General features: G+C 39.5%; 1 pseudogene; it reads left to right on the top strand.

The window, feature by feature from the left end:
• Window positions 1-15,692: 15,692 nt before the first annotated feature.
• Window positions 15,693-18,285, top strand: part of LOC104224352 (protein CONSERVED ONLY IN THE GREEN LINEAGE 160, chloroplastic-like) — a 54,732-nt pseudogene continuing 52,139 nt past the window's right edge.

The raw sequence follows: 18,285 nt of genomic DNA, 5'->3' as shown, positions 1-18,285 counted from the left end.
AAAGGAAGGACAGAGCTTAGCCTTAACATACCTTTCCAACGAACGTCTGAATGCCTATAGTTCCTTCACGAAAGTTGTTCCTTACATCCTAAGCTTTGAAAACCTTATATATATTTAGCTTATATGCACCTATAAATAGTTCATAATTGAGTTTAAATCGGCAGATTTTCCATATGGCCCTAACTTGACGAAACGTCCGTAGAACTTTGTAAAAATGATCATAAAAGAATCCCAAGATGATTACCTTGGAAAATCAAGTATAAAGCCTGAAGAACCAGCAAGAACAACAAATTCCTATCTTCCAAAAATAGCTCCAAACACAGCTAATAGAAGGGGGAAACGATTGCAAAGCGTAGACATTGAGTTTCTAGGCACGAGGACAAACTTTAACGGTAGAAATCGTTAAAAACGTACCTTAATCACTAAAGAACACCATGGAACCCTCTCTTCAGCTCTCTCACTGTTTTGGGACAAATATGAAATGTTTTGGGGTCTTACAAGTCGGATTTGCCGACTTATACCACTTGTTTGACCCGACTCGGTTCGCGACCCGGTTTCAGCCTGGATAGTCCGGGGTAAAACAGTCATGAATTTTTACTCCAATGTCCGTTTGATGTGAGGTGTTTTGATTGAGAACTAGACTTGTAGACCTTCAATTTGATATGTTGTGGGTCCCATAACTCATTATATATTGGGAGAAATGACCTGATACATTTGACCCAAAGTTTAGAAAAATTATTAGAGAAATTTACGATAACCTTTGCCGACCTTTATTTCGCAACTTGCTTGACTCCAAAACTTAACATGTGACCTGTGTGATATTACAATACCTCATAATACACTATTCTTAGCATATTAGACACTCTTAGTCTTATCCCATAGGTGCAAGTTAACTTAAACCTTCTGAACGCGCGGGGTGCTACCCGAGCCATTTCTTTAACCACAAACTTTTGTTTAAGGGATTCCTTTGACCCAAAGCTTTAGTTAGTTCCTTGATATTTCCATACATTTTCAGTCTTATTCTCCCAATGTGCTATACCCAATCGTATATACCTAATATAACCATGCCACATTACGTATATTACGTAAGAGAAGAGAAAAAAACACATGGGGTCTCACATAATCCATTATCCAAGATGTGGTCTCTCCAAGCGCCAATCCATCGCCATGTAAATATTGCTAGCACCCTTCCAAACTTAGGAGGTCGCATAATCCAAGGCGAAGTACATTGGGAAAACACAACAACAATCGAGGGCGAGTATCATCATATCTCAGGATATTGGGAATGGGCTGAAAACGTACTTGGTGGAAGCCAACAAACTCTAAGTACAACAAAGACTTACGATGTTGTCTATGCCTCACTTTTCACTTATGATCGAAACTCGATCATTTTGCAAGCATTTTGTGAGGCTTGGTGCCTCAAGACAAACATACTTCTTACATCAGCTGGGGAGCTATCTATATCTCTTTGGGACTTACATATCCTTGGGGGTTTGACCATTGTGGGTTCTCCGTATGAAGAAGTGGTACCTGAGACAAGGGAACTCATCGGTTTGAATGAAAAACAAGTCAGATTTATTCCTCGATCTTGCGAGTATTTATTTGCCGCATTTTATCATCTTAATGAGGGTACGGGTGCTACCCAAAAGGTCTCCTTCATCAAGTGGACAAGTTTTTGGTATAAAAAAACGTTAATATATAGGCCTGCCCCGTTGCGAAAGGAAAAGAAATTTGCACGCCTAAAGTCAACACATAATCCTAACAGAGTTATTCCCGAGACGACGAGGTGGTCGAGTGATCAAGAAACTATATTCTCTAAGCTTAGGGTGAGGTTTGACAAGAAAGATGAGACATATGTAGCGGCATTCTTATGAATTTGGCTATGTGCCTTTGTGTTCCCCAAGGTAGAAAACTCCATTCGTCCTGAGACTTTTAAGATGGCAAGCATGATGGCAGGCGGGCGACAGATTAGCCTTGCAGTCCCAGTTTTAGTGAGTATTTATCATGGTTTGAATAAGATTTCGCGTTCTTCCCAACTCGATCAGGTCAAAGTTTCTTTTCCCATTTATTATGTTTATGGTTGGCTTGCACATTACTTCAAAACCCACTATCCACTTGCTAAGGGTCTGTCTGTCCCTTTGATGGTGGCATACTTAGGAAAAGGGGTTGCAAGGTACTTTGATGATAAGGATGGAAGAAAACGCATCCATAATGGGGAGGATATAGTTTGGGCACCAACAATGTTAACCAATTCCCGTCCTTATTATTACGTGGATAACGATGCCCCTCAAGAATTGGAATCAAATTACTTCATGAGCTTACATTTTAATTACCTTCCTTTGAGGTATGGTAACTCATTAATCATCGAGCCATATAGCCCGCATCGGTTTGGTCGTCAATTTGGATTTTACCAGAACGTCCCCGGCTTTTTGGAGAACGATATCCGCAACACCTCTCTAGATGAAGGAATCAGATTTTGGAGGATTTGCACACTGTATCGATCTATGTCACGTGCGGTTTTTCCCCCATCGGGAGATCCTATGGAGAAGCCTTTCTCCACTAATTATATATCTTGGTGGGAGAAAGCGCATGGGAAGTTTCTCGAGAATAACTTACAAGCTTTGGTAGACAATGTTGGGCTAAAGTCTACAACTCCTTTAGGAGGTGAAGATCAAGGTGTTGGAAAGACGCTCGCAAAAGTTAAAAAATTATCAACTCCAATCTCAAAAGTAGTTACGCAACCTAAAAAAGGAAGCTTAAATCCTCAAATGCAGCTTTGAAAGAAGTGGTGTGCACTTCAACAGCTATAGAGACACACCCTCTAGTTCTTCCATTTAACACGCGTGTTCCTCAAGACACAAGCCAGAGTACCAATGAAGATCAAAATTGGAAAAGGAAACGGCCTAATCCAGTAGAGATCGTAGAGGTTCAAAGTGTTGATAGTCCCTCAAGAACGCATACAACTTGTAACAAAGAGGTAAAATACAATCGCCTCGCTCATTCCTTTTTTTTAGGAGTAGCTTCACTATAAGTTACTTACTTTCTTTGACTTTTCTTTATGCAGTTAAACACCATTGGGCATCCGATTGTATCCCCATGAGACAAGCCGCAAGTGAGTGATGAATCTATTGGAGGGCCTACGTGTAAAGTGAAGTCATCGTCAAAGGCGTCATCTCTTCCTCATGACGAATCCCTAAAAAGACAAACTCCAAATGAGTTTACTTGCATTTCACCAATGACAAATATGACGGTATCTATATTTGAAGGAAAAAGCATTGTTTCCAATCGCAAGAAGGAATTCATTTTGGGACTTTGGGAGGATATTTGCAATAGGCTCTCCAAAACTCGTCCGGAATTGCTCTCATCTTATAGGGAGCAAATCATTGAGATTTTCGAGGATATGAAGAAGACGAATATTCTGGATTTTTCTCCATTAGAAGATTTACTGAATTCTCTTTTTGAACTTGCCGCATCATATGACCAAGAGTGATCCAATATGGCTGATAAGACGAGTAAAGATGAGAAGCTAGAACTGATTTCCAAAGCTAAAGAGCGTCTCGAATCGTTCAAACTTGAAGCAAGTGAGAAAAGTTTCCTCTAGTGAAAAGAAATTGAAGAGAGTCGTGAAGAAGTTGCAGACATTGCAACAAGAGAGGGAGAACCTCGAAGGTGTTATAGAAGTGACTCAAAAGGAGGTTGAAGAGATTCAGAAAAAAATTTCAACTGCGGAGACTGAGGTCTCTTCATATGACAACATAAATTTGTTGACTGTTGATGATTCGGCCAATTTGGAGGAGAAGAAGAAGAACTTGGAGACTAGCTGTCAAGAACTGATTAACTACAAATTTTGTTTAGATTAGGTTGTTAGCATTATCTCCCCTTTTATTTTTTATATTAGGTTGACCTAGTGGATATTTATTTCATCTTAGATAAGATTGTTTCTCGTTTGCTTTACATTACCCGACATTTATCTTAGTTGCATAATTTTTTACTTTACTCACTTGTAACGAAAGATTCATATCTTGTCGTGGGAGAGTCCAAATAATGAACTATTTGATTTTTCGAAAATTAGATTTCAATATCTAAAATATATCCAAAATTCAGAATCAAGCACCTTCAGAATCGCCCCAGATAATATTTTGGGACCAACTTTAGATCCCACCACGTTGAAAATTTCAGATTTGCGTAGTCTCACAAAAAAAATTATATCTCGGTGTAAAAATATTGAAATTGCAAACCGTTTGATTTCAAAAAAAACTAGACTTCAAGATCTAGATCATATCCAAAATTCTAAATCAAACAATTTCAGAATCGTCCCAATAATATTTTGAAACCAACTTTATATTGCACCTCGCTATCAATTCCAGATTTGCCCAGTCTCACTAAAAATATCATATCTTCGTGTAGGAACATTGAAATTATGAACCGTTTGATTTCTTGAAAACTAAACTTCAAAATCTAGAACATATCCAAAATTATCAATCAAATAACTTCAGAATCGTCCTAGATAATATTTTGAAATCAACTTTAGGTTCCACCACGTTGAAAATTTTAGATTTGCGCGACTTCGCCAAAAGTTTTGTATCTTGAAGTAGGAACGTCGAAATCATGAACCGTTTAATCTACTGGAAACTTAACTTCCAAATATATAACATATCTAAAATTAAATATTTAATGCCTTACGGATACATTCAAATAATATTTCGAACTCAATACTAAATTCTGATACACCGACAATTTCAGATTTGCGCGACTTCACCAAATATTTTGTATCTTGATATGAAAGCCTCGAGATCGGAAGACGTCTTACTTGCCATAAATCCAAATTTAAGATCCATATTCTCACAAATATCTTGGGGTTCAAATCTCACTGAATTTGAAACGTTGCGCCAAGTAATTATTTTCTTATACTTGTGTTTCCTTTTAACGCCTCACTTCTCTTTCCCTTTTTTTAGGCAGCGGGCGGACTTGGAGACCAACAAACTTGAATGTTTGGCGAACCTGAAGACATCTGGAATCCCTAGACTTCAATGCAAATACTTGACATCCTTCTAAAATCGACCCATTGAAGATATCAATTTACCAAGGAGGGTTGCCCCCTTTAAATCAAATGAGATCAAAGTTCAACAGGAGAATGGCATTTCAGCTTGATTTTGCATTCCTCCATACTTCACTCGAACAACAATTGGGGCAATATGTATCTTTTGAACTTATGCGACTGAACTTAGAATGAAACTCTAAGCTGCCTACGTACCTCGGTGAAGAGGATCAAGTCATACCGTAGTTCAGACTGGGTAGATTTGCCTAGGCCGCCTCTTTCGAGATTTTCAACCTAGCGGACTTTTTTTTACAACCTAACTTTTTCCAAGGCCGCCTCTTTCGAGACTTTCAACCTAGCGAACTTTTTTTTTACACCCTAACTTTTGCCTAGGCCGCCTCTTTCGAGATTTTCAACCTAGCGGACTATTTTTTTTTGGGTCGTACACAGTTTATACTCTTGCGGGCTAGGAGTGTAGCAACATGCAGTTTAGGCTCGTACGTCAAGGAGCGTGGCGACTTCAAGGATAATACTTCTTCAAAAACTTGCCATTGATAGGGCCGATCCCCATACCATCTGCATCAACCAGCTTGTAAGCCCCACTTGAATAAGCTTCTTGTACGACATATGGCCCATCCCATTTTGAAGTGAACTTCCCTACATGTTTATGGGAAGTAATTATGGGTCTTCGTACGGTAAGGACTTGATCTCCTATTTGAAAGGATCTCGGACAAACTCTTTTATTGAAGGCGCGAGACAATCGAGCTTGATAACATTCAAGACTCTGTTGAGCTTCCAATCTCTTTTCATCAAGAGCTTCCAACTCTGCTAATCGAAGTCGAGCATTTTATTCATCAGTGATCCCTTCTTGAATAGCCAGTCGTAACGAAGGTATTTGACGCTCAAGTGGCAAGACGACTTCGACTCTATAAACGAGTGAATAAGGAGTCGCATGTGTTGGCGTGCGATGAGTCATTCTATATGCCCATAGAGCTTCTTCCATACGGTCATTCCAATCTCATTTGGATTTGGAGAAAACTTTCTTTAACAAGTTGCATAGAGTCTTGTTGAATGCCTCAGCTAGACCATTGGCGGCAGCATTGTACATCGAAGAGTTACGTTGCTTGAAGCTAAAGAGATCACAAATCCTGTTCATCAACCTATTATCGAATGGCTTTCCATTATCCGTTATTATGTAACGAGGAGTGCCAAAGCAATAAATAATGTTTACTCAGATGAAACTTGCAACATTTTCCTTTTTTACTTCCTTAAGAGCAACAGCTTCAGCCCATTTTGAGAAGTAGTCAGTTGCAGCCAAGATGTATAGGTGCCCACCAGAGGACTTTGGCAGTGGTCCAACAACATCCAATCCCCAAGCGTCAAATGGCCAGGATGCAACAATTGGGTGCAATATTTCAGGAGGTTAATGAATAAAATTTGCATGGAATTGACAAGCCTTGCATCTTCGAGCATAGTCCAAGCAATCTTTTACCATCGTTGGCCAATAATATCCCATCCTTTTTATATGGAAGTGGAGCTTTGGTCCGGACTGGTGTGACCCACATACCCCAAAATGTGCCTCTTGCAAAGCTTGGAGAGCTTCTTCTTCTTCTAGGCATCGCAAGAGTACTCCCTCGAACGACCTTCTATATAGAGTATCCTTATAGTAAAGGAAGCGAGGTGCACGACGACGGATTTCAGTCCTTCTCCTTGGATTTTCTAGAAGTATCCCATAGCATAAGTAGTCGATAATGGGTTGTCGCCATTCTTCTTTCTCAACTTCAGAAACAGCAACAAGGTGCTTGAGTTCGTTTTCTTCACCTTCGACCTCATTTGGCGGCGGTACTACCCATTTTTGGCATACGGTAACTTGCGCTTGGTCAGGCAGGGATAATGATGAAGCTAGAGCAGCTAAAGCATCAGCCTTCTTATTTTCTTTCCTTGGTATATACTGAATAGTCACATCGCTGAGCCACCCGATCAACTTTTTTGTGTAATCATGATATGGGCGTAGTTCAGGCTTCTTGACCGCGTAACTACCCAAAAGCTGATTGACCACTAACTGGGAGTCACCAAAGACTTGCAATTGCAATTGCTTCATATCAACGGCCATTTCAAGCCCAAGTATTAATGGTTGAGATTCAGCAACATTGTTGGAATAGAGTTGTGTTAAGGTGAAGGAGTAGGGCAAGACTTCACCTTGAGGAGTAACAAATACTACGCCAGCACCGGCTCCCTCACGATGCGCAACACCATCAAGTACATCTTCCATGGAGGTTGAACTTCAACGACCATTGCGTCCTTATCAGGTAGTTCATCAGTTAGCTCTCAGTCATCAGGTATCGGATGATCTGCCAAGAAGTCTGCCAATGCTTGTCCTTTTATAGCCTTTTGAGGGATGTACAAAATCTCGAATTGTTGAAATTGGAGGTACCATCTCGCTAGTCGATCACTAAGAACAAGTTTTGACATCACGAACTTGATGGGATTTGCTTTAGAAACAAGACGGACAACATGAGCTTGAAAGTAGTGCTTCAACTTTTGAATTGAGAAGACTAGCGCCAAACACAACTTTTCAATTGGCGAATAGTTCAACTCGTTAGGTGTCATCATCCTGCTCAAGTAGTAAAGAGAGTTTTCTTTCCCCTCACTATTTTCTTGGGCCAATAATGCTCCAACAGACCTTTCCTGCACCGCAATGTATAGTATCAATGGCTTTCCTGGTATAGGAGCTGCTAAAACTGGAGGCTTCATCAAGTAGGTTTTGATACTTTCTGAGGCATTGCTACAAGCTTGATCCCACTTGAAAGGAATGCCTTTCTTCATGAGGTGACTAAATGGTTGGCACCTCCCAGCCAAGTTTGATATGAATCTTCTAAGGTATGCTAGCTTTCCTTGCAGACTCTTTAATTCATGGATATCTCGAGGCTCAGGCATTTTCAAAATGGCATCCACTTTGGCTTGATCAATTTCGATCCCTCTATGGCGGACAATGCAACCAAGGAACTTTCCAGAAGTAACTCCAAAGGCACATTTCAACGGATTCATCCTAAGTTGGTACCTCCGGAGCAATTCAAATACCATCCTCAAGTCTTTCATGTGGTCACCCTTCTCTCTTGATTTCACCACCAAGTCGTCAACATAGCATTCGACATTCTTGTGGAGAAGATCATCAAAAATATTCTGCATAGCCCTTTGGTAAGTAGCACCAGCATTCTTCAAGCCAAAAGGCATTACCTTGTAGCAATAAATACCCTTGGGGTGCAAAATGCAGTAAGCTCTTCATCTTTTGGTGCCATGCGAATTTGGTTATAGCCCGACGAACCGTACATGAAAGACATTGCCTCGTAACCAGTAGTAGCATCGATCATCAGCTCTGGAATAGGAAGCGGGAATTCATCTTTGGGACATGCATTATTGAGGGCCCTGAAGTCAACGCATACTTGAATTTGGCCATTCTTCTTCCTTACAGGGACAATACTTGAAACCCATGTTGGGTATTTAACTTCCCGAATAAATCCATCTTCAATGAGTTTGTTAACTTCAGTTTCAATCAGGGGAACCAAGTCTGGCCTAAAACGCCTTTGAGCTTGTTTAACAGGGCGAGCACCATTTCTGACTGCAAGGTGATGGACTGCTACTTTCGGGTCCAAGCCAGGCATCTCTTTGTAACTCCAAGCAAAGACATCCCTGAATTCTTTAAGTAACTCAATATAAATGCTCTCTTCATCAGCTTCTAGTAAAGCACTTATGTAGGTGGGTCTTGGTTCCTCATCGGTGCCAAGGTTAACTTCTTTTAAGGCATCAACTGTCGTCTTCACTCCTTCTTCAAGTTCAGGTGGAGCATCTTTCGCATCTTCATCTTCTTGAGGGTCCCCATCATTGAAGGATATGTGATAACACGGCGAAACATCCTTCAATTGCGCATTATCTTCCATCGAAGAAGAAGCACCATTCTCGTCTTGTACAGTGATATGATACGAAGAACCTACACTTTCTTCATCTTCGTTACGTTCCTAGTGTAGACCACAGTATATGGCTTTACCTTCAGTACTTCTTCACATGAAACCACCAGTTTTGTTTGTCGCCTCATTCTTGAAGGAACCAAACTTTGGAAATCCTTAGAGATCTCCTGAATTTTGGGTGAAGTGGGTGTTCTTGTATTTCGATGATTTCTCTGGAACTTATTCACATTCTTTAATGGACCCAATCTCTCAAATACAGAAGTTCTCACAGTTGATTTTCCAAGCTGATTAAAGATAGAAGGCCTGTTAGAAGCGGCAGATTCGTCTTCTACAGTGATATAATTGCTACTCGCCCTTCTTATTGAGATGCGCACTGGTGACGGTTGCTTGTATCCCAGACCTTCACGGGGTTGCCTTGTTGCAGCTTCTAATGGGAGCTTCCCTAACATTGACGGCTCGTTGGGATTGTATCCAGCTTTTGCAAATAGCTTGTAAGCGTTAGGATCGAAACCTTCATCTGTTCGCTTTGTAGGGAGTGCCACATTCTGCAAACGATTTTGGGCTACAAACCCTGCAAGCGGCTTTGAGGACAACTTTACTGCCTCAATTCATTTTACCGGAAGAGTTAACTCCCTTAGCGTCTTGGTTTGGAGATTATGTGATCTGCCCTCGTCTTTCTTCCCGTTGGCGGGTACCTCTTTAGTAACAGTTTTGACTTTACCAATAGTCACATCAGCTCTTTTAGTTATGGGTTCGTCATTCTTGATTTTCGTACCATTATCAACTTTCAGCTCCTTCACAATGTGGTTCTTCAAGTAGAACTTTGCATCGGCAAAGTGTGACTCAACCTCGGTGAATGGCTCATCATCAGCAACTATCGTCTTCTCGACTTCACCCTTGTAGTATTTTAAACATAAATGGTAGGTAGATGGAACAACTTTATTCTTATGTATCCAAGGCCTCCCAAGCAAAACATTGTATGAAGTCTTCGCGTCGATCACATGCAGCCATGCACTTGATTGCATATCTTCAATAGTGATTCTCATCTTGATCGCGCCTATGGCTCTTTGCCCCCCTTGGTTAAATCCTTGGATCATCACACGACTTTTTGAGAATTCGTTTATGGGAATACCAAGTTCTTTCACAGTATGGATTGGCAAAATATTCATTGAGGATCCTCCATCAACCAAAATCCGATTTACCCTTTCGTCGCGCATATAGCCAACCAGGTACAATGGGCGGTTATGAGGAGTGTCACCTAGCAAAAAATCGTCATTTGTGAACGTGACCTTTTCCTCACAAGCATTAACTTCTTGAGGAGTGGACTCGATGGGCTTTTCCGAAGATGGTGCCAACGGTAGGTCATCACTCTTTTCTTCCCCTTTGTCAGCATGGCAACAAGAGGCATCAATGCCCTCATGGAAATCTTCGTGTGAAACCAACTTGGTAAAAACTCCTCCAAGGTCACTGGATTTTGTGGCTTTTGAGGGTGGTGCATCTCCACTTTTGCTTTCTTCAAATGCCTAACTGGATTTCTTTTTATTGGTCTTTTTACCATCATCTTCCTTGTTGGTTGTTCCACTGATTCTTTTTGTAGGCTCCTTTTGTGGCGCCTACGACGAGTTACCAACATCCAACCTTCATCATCATCAGGTTGGTTGACTTCAGCTTTGTCGCTCTCCAGTAATTCTTCATTTTTACTTTCTTTAAAATTACATAATTCATCCGGACTGAATGTGCCAAAGGTGATAGAGACTTGGTTTGTGCTTGCTTTCTCATCTTCAAGAACGATCTTCTTTTCGCGAGCCAAGTCCATGACTTTATCCTTGAAGACAAAGCACTTATCTAGAGGGTGGCTTACAAGTCGGTGATATTTGCAGTAGTTTGGGTCATTTGTTTTCCCCGCTTCATTTGGTCGCTTCATCTCCGAAAGCTCGATGAGATTTAACTCGAGGAGTTCTTTGAAAATGGCTGGCACATCAGAATCCAGGAATGGGTACTCTTCCTCTTGCATTTCTTTTAGAGTCAGCTTCCTACTTGGCTTATCTTGAAACGAAGTGGATTTCATACTCTGCTTTTTGCTCTCCTTCGTTGTAAACTTCACAAGTGATGTATTGACATTCATAGCTTCCTTGCTTTCAGACTTGGGTACGAACTTGCCCTACTTCCTGACTTCTTGTTTGTCATTCACTTTGCGAGGTTCATAGATGGGTAGCCTTTCATTTCCAGCGGAAGCCATGCTCAACTCCATGTCATGTGCACGAGTTGCAAGTTCTTCAAATATGCTAGGCTTGATACCTTGCAAGATGTAGCGCAATCCCCAATGCATTCCTTGGATGCAGATCTGTATGCCTGAAGCTTCACTAAGCCTGTCTTTGCAGTTGAGGCTTGCATTCCTCCAACGATTGATAAAGTCGATAACTGGTTCCCCCTTTCATTGACGAGTATTTGTAAGCTCTATCATACTCACTGTGCGTCTTGTGCTATAAAAGCGATTGAGGAACTCTTGCTCTAGTTGATCCCAGCTGTCGATAGATCCAGCCTCGAAGTCCGTGTACCAGTCAAAAGCATTTTCTTTTAGCGAGCGGACAAGCTGCTTGTTGAGGTAATCTCCATAAGTCCCAGCATTATTGCACATCTCAACGAAGTGCGCAATATGTTGCTTTGGGTTACCTTTACCATCAAACTATTGAAACTTCGGAGGTTGATAGCCAGCAGACATCTTCAACATATCGACCCTTGCAGTGTACGACTTTGCATATGTAAGGGAGGATTTGGCAGCAACTTCATATTTTTTCTTAATGGTTCCTTCGATGAACTCCTTCAGTTGATCGATTGGAATCATCCCTTCAGATGAGACAGGGATAGCCTTAGTGGATGCTGCTTGTCTTGGGGGAGAGTCACTCTCTAGAACTTCTGGGAGCTTGCTGGGTGCATGGGTAGATTCTTCTTCCATCAAGATTCACACCCTGTCTATTAGCTTATCAATTCTAGCCTCTTGATTTTGCATGCATTTGGTCAAGCCAGCGATTGCTTCCGTCAAGTTTGCCAACTGCTCCTCCATAGATGAAGTGTTTGTCACCATGGCTTGCATGATTGTCGTGGATTACAGAGAGTAGCATGGATTTTCACACAGATTGATCCTTGACTGGCTCACGCTATGTGGTGTAAGTGGGGAGGATCCATCGCTTGAAGCATCATCATCTTCCTTCACAACAGAGTGCTTGGAGCCGGAGAGGTCAAGCAGAGCAAGAGTTTTCTTGATCTTTTCAGCAACATCGCTTCTTCCTTCGGATGCGTTTGTGGAAGATCTTGCTCCTTTTGAGGATGAAGATCTGAAAACAGGGGTTGATGCGGACGACACTTGGGGTGCTTATTGTCCTAAAGAGCTTGCTTTGCTCCTCGTAACTGGTCTGAAGCTTCCAAAGGTGATATCGAGGATGCTTTCCACAGCAGCATATAACTTGGAGTTAGCAGCCTTGGTGGATGTTGATCTGGAGTTGATTTTCTTCGAAGCCATTTCAATGTTCTTGAACTTTGGTGATTGAAAAGTTGAGATGAGAGGTAGAGATTGTCCCACTGGGCGTGCCAGAATTTGTAGACAATAAATTTGGGTCGAGAAAATAAAATCAAGACCGAAAAATATCGCAACAATCGTAGTATTTTATTTCAAATATTTGAGTGTTACAATCTCTATGATTCCTCTGATTCTACTTTTCTAGTATAAATTCAAGGGCCTTTGAGCTTGATCTTGAATTGTAATTTGATTTATCCGTCACGAACACTTTGATTGTTGCCACGAATTTTATCACAAACAAGTAGCCTTGATCTTGAACGCCTTGTATTTGATTTGACTTCGTTCTTGATCTTGAATACTTGAATTGTTCTTCGTTCTTGAGCTTGAACTTGATTTCTTGAACTTGAACTTGATTGCTTGAAGCTTGAAACTTGCAGAGAAATTTGCAGTGTTTGATCCACGAGCTCTCTCTTGCTTCTTGTTATAACTTCTGGTGTCTTTTCTGAGTTATGAAGACCCCTATTTATAGTTGTGGAAAGGAGGAGTTGTGATAAGAACAAACTCTTCCGACCAATCAAATTGAAATGTGACATGACCGCATTTGATTGGCCAGAACATGTCACTTGCACACGTGGCGTGATTTCATTGGCCATTTAGTGTGACTGGGCATGCTTTGTCATTTTGACACATGACACGATCCTATTGGCTCTTTCGTTTGATTTGGCGTGCCACATCATTTGACGTGTGGCATTGGGCCTCTAAGAAGATGACTTCTTGGGCCTAATAAGATGGGCTCATCATTTGTAGCCCAATTAAATGGGCTAGCCCAGTCAATATTATTGGACTTAAATAATTAATTCAATTATATTAGCCCATAATATTTATTTGGACCAATATATCTTGAATTTAAAATATAGTCCAAATTATTTAATGAATTTAATTTCAACCAAATTTATATGCCCACAACGCCTATTTTTGCTATTGTATTCATGAATACAATATCTTAAATACATCAAATACATCTTATAATCACAGAAAAGGTATTTATAATCCGTAATATAGCAAATGATATCTATAGATGATTAATTACTACTAAAAGATAGTGCTTTATGAAAATTTCCCTACGATTTATCCATCTCTAGTGCGTTGTTCGTTACAAATGTCTCAACAGAATATGTATACAATTTATATTTAATTTCTTTCATTTATGCAAGTTCAATTCATCCTATTTATAAGCACGCGTCAAAAACGGGCACAAGTAATTTGTATTAAATTTATTTTTTTAATTTGTATGTTGTTGTACCATACATTAATCTTTTCTTACTCGTTTTGTTAAAAAAAGAAAAGTAGAGAATAAATTCCAAATTGACTCATGTGCACTGATTCATGTTTGTTTAAACTGAAAAACTTGAATATTGTAGCAGCAACAGTGACTTCTAATGTTCAATCCATAAGTAACTGATTTGATCGCACATGTTAAATTAACTATTAGCGTAAAAAAAATTCTTTTAAATTTTTGGAGTTGCGCTACAATATGTTGCTTCGAACTTGCTATTCGGATTTTTGATGATGGTCCTAAAGTTGGGAAGGATGGAAGTGACGACGTGCCAGTGGCATAACTTGAAAATGAAGAATTGATATTGGTTTCTGTTTAGGAGGGAGGCGGCAAACAGAGAAGAGTTGCGCTAATTTTGACTTAAAATAGGTAATATACAACCGGAAGGACGTTTTTAAAAAAAAAAAAAATTTAAGAAAATATTCCAGCAAAGGACAACGCCCTTCACCTCCTCCTCGACAGAATTATGTTCCCAATTCTGCTAAACCGAAACTCCTTCGGTAGACATTTCACCAAACTTTATTTCAATTATCCAAATGAAACAAACTTAATAAAAGTTCAGAGAAAAAGAAGATAAAGATCTAGTGTGTGCATGTAGGCACCATAGCGAGCCAAAAGCTGATTGAAAAGCAAAACAATGGCTTTCTGAGATGCCTCCCTTTTGGGTTTTTATTGTTGGATCCTCTCTAAACTATATTTACAAAAACAGACATCACGTTGCGTGAAGGAGTCTTATTGAAAGAGGAGAGAAGAGAAAATAAGAAATAGATGTAACTAAATCCCATAATTTAAGGCATTAATAATAGATTGTATATATTTTGTAAGTAATCATTGTTTAGAGCGGATAATATATAAAATTAGAATAATTTTAGTAAATAAGTTTCAAATATTTTATAGGAAGGAAAATATCCCTAACTTTAAACAGAGATCATAACTTCTTTAGACTTACTTCTTGAAAGTATTATAGTCTTTAACATTTTTGTCTAAGAGAAGCTCAAGTTGAAGTTTTCATGATATAACCAACTGGGCTTAAGGGGTTGACCAACTCTTAGTGGAGATTCCATGTAAAAATAGCACGAGCTAGCCAGCTCTCGGGTTAGTAACTAAAAAATAGCCAGCGTTTGCAAAGTTATTAAAAAATAGCCACTATTTTGTTGCAACACAGAAAGTTCCAGCATAATATACTGGAGATTGGAGCACCTGTGTATGAACTTCTAGTATTTATGCTGAAACTCCAGCGTATTATGCTGGAACCCAGTATATTATGCTGGAACTCCAGTATATTATGCTGGAAGTTTTCATGTAAAAGGTTCGAACTCTAGTATATTATGCTGGAATATTTTTTCGGATTTTGAACATTATTTTCATTCAGATACATCTTTACATAAAAGATGGTTAAATTTCGATTACTTTTGAAATTGTGGCTATTTTTCAATTACCACTTATATATCTGGCTATTTTTGAATTTCACCCGGATTATACGGGCTTCCCGTGATGAAGCCCAATTTATATGCATATAGCCAAATTTTAGTTAACAAATATCTCTATGCAGCCCATAACCAAATAAAGATCCACTGTCAAGTGGGAAGAAAATGCTGCTTCATTTGCAAATGCAAAAAAAAGAGTAAATGTATTCCTTTTATGCCTCAAAATAAAGTCTACTTTTCTTTAAAAAATTAACATATTGCATTTTACAATAAGTTAGATAAAACCCATATTTACCTTTAACATATTACATTTTACAATAAAAGTTTACGCTAACCCATTTTTACCTCCATTATACAAGTCTCTTTTTTCACTACATTTTGTTCACTTCCTAGGAAATATCCAGTCAAACTTTTGCATGGCCAAAAAATACAAACAATGTTATCAACAGCACTAGGTCCACACAAGCACATCACTCATCATCCAAAAAAATTGAAGGAATTCAGATGGCAGTCCTAAACTACTGCTATCTCTCAGTGACCTCTGTAGCCACACCCATATCTCAAGATTCTGCAAATAATTCAACCCCATCTTCAATTCTAACACAGACCAAGGTTATTTTGCCCCAGCAGAAACCTGTGAAATTGTCCAATGGGGACGTTGCCACTACAACTAAGCTCAGGAAGTATTGGGGTGAGGATGTGGATCCTCTCACCTCTGATGATTATATCTGGAACAAAGAATTTATGGGTCGTATGAAGAAGTATATTCAGGACCCTCAACAACATGCCCCTTCTTCTCCCTCTGCTCCTGTAAAGGTACAATCTTTGACTAATTGGCTACTTCCGTCCCATTTTATGTGGCATAGTTTGTGAGCACGAAGTTTAATAAATAAGAAATAATTTTGAAATTTGTGGTCTAAAACTAAGTGATAAATATTTGTTGGAGTACAAAAGCATCTCTAGAAAGAGAAGTTTAAAATTAAATTATTTCTAAATATAGTGAAGGATGACGCGATAAACTAAGCACATTAATTTAGCGCGTAAATTATAAAACGAGAACTTACTTGTTCTTCGTCACGGAAGCGGAAGACAGGGGAACCACGACTGGAATCATCAGTCGGTGATGGTTGTCACGTTGTGTTGGAGCAACCCCAATTCCATAATCTAAACCCTAATTTGATTGTGGGAGAAGATTAAGCGTAGAAAAATTACTGCAGAATGTTCTTTTAGAGTACACACTAAGTGTACTTATATAGGGAACATTAAGGTTAACTAATAACCATTGGGCCTTAGAGCACCCCTTATGGATGGACCAAATATTTCCTCCCACTCACACATAATGGGAGTGCCCATCTAGCTTGAGAAACATATTCTCAACTCATCTCCTCAATCATTCATACAGGGAAGTAGACCATGTGTCACGACCTAGATTTCTAACCCTTGGGAATCGTGATGGTGCCTACTAATACGAGCTAGGCAAGCCAATTAATTGCACAATTTACCTTTTTACCCATTTTATATTCATTAACAATTTTGAAGTAATAGCACTTGAATAGTGGAATTTAACATAAGCGGAAGAAAAACAACAAACTAGCTAAACATAAATATCTAGTACAACTGTTTGAGTCTCGACTAAAGGTGTTCAACGGGTGGGCCGGGTCGGGACGCTATTTTTTGGACCCGTACGGGTTACGGTCCGGGTCGGTTCCGGGTTGGTTCTTAACGGGTTTAACGGGTTCGGGTTCATCCGGGTAAAAATTGAACCGTAAGGGTTACGGGTTGAGGGGGCCGGGCCGGGCCGGGTTTAGTGTATTTTTTAATATTTTTTGTATTTTGTATAACTATTGTAAGTTATATTAATACTTTGTATTAATTTAAAGATTACAAGTTATATTAATACAAAAGTATTAATATAAATTGCAAGTGCTACATTTATTTCAAAATTCAAAATTAAAGTTTGCATTTAAAAAGTAAATTAACAAAAAATAGTAAAACTAAATTTTCATGCATAATAAATTAACAATACTTCAAATTAATCTAACAAACTAAAACATTAAGCATAAATACGTCTAATAATTTTAAAATAACACAAATTGTCTTAAAATCTTAAATTCGAATTTCCGAAGGACGCTCAAGACAATACTTTATATGCCTCCTTAAACTGCCTCTGCCAGACTCTGAACGAAAATTTAAGCCTTGACCACAGTTCTTGCACTTTACTTTCTGACCTTCTTTTTTTTCTTCTACCACCTCAAAGTGTTTCAAAACATATGAGCGCACTCTAGAAGTACGAGACATAATTTAAATTGAATTGAGATTTGAGAATTGAGAATTTGAGATTGAGACTTGAAATCTTGAAAATTGGAGAATGAGAGAAATTGAGATTGAGAAATGAGAGTTGAGTGAAGAAATGAAGAAGAGGGAGGTGTATTTATAGTTTTAGAGAAGGTTAATTTTGTAAATTGAAAAAGGGTTAAAATTTTTTTTAAAAAATAGGCTATTTGTGCAATATTTCCGTTGGCCAATGGACCAAAACATAGTCTGACCGTTGCCAACGATCTGTGGGGCCCACCAGTTCAAAAAATTAAAAAAACATATAGCCGTTTGAACCGGGCCGGTCCGGGCCGGTTAACCCGGTAATAGGTACTATTCACTCTACCGGGTTCAACCGGTTCCGGTTACCCGTTTGGGCCAACTAAACCGAGCCAACCCCCCCAAACCCTCATACCCAGCCCCCTATTATCGGTCTGGGCCGGTTCCGGGTTCTACCGGTCTGGGCCGGTCCAGAACCGGTCCAACCCAGCCCGTTTAACACCTTTAGTCTCGACTACCCAGAATTGGTGTCACAGTTTCACAAACGGTCTAAGAATGCTACAAATAAAGGGTCTGAAGAAATAAATACAACACTGTCTCTAGAAATGCATGAAAGAAACAGGAATAATAGATAGAAGGAGACGCCAAGGCCTGCGGACACCTGCAGGACTACCTTGGGTCGCCTGATG

Source organism: Nicotiana sylvestris, chromosome 2 (genome assembly GCF_000393655.2).
Source record: "Nicotiana sylvestris chromosome 2, ASM39365v2, whole genome shotgun sequence".
NCBI classification, from domain to species: domain Eukaryota; kingdom Viridiplantae; phylum Streptophyta; class Magnoliopsida; order Solanales; family Solanaceae; genus Nicotiana; species Nicotiana sylvestris.
The sequence above is the reverse complement of the archived record's forward strand: the minus strand, read 5'-3'. Positions and strand labels throughout refer to the sequence as shown.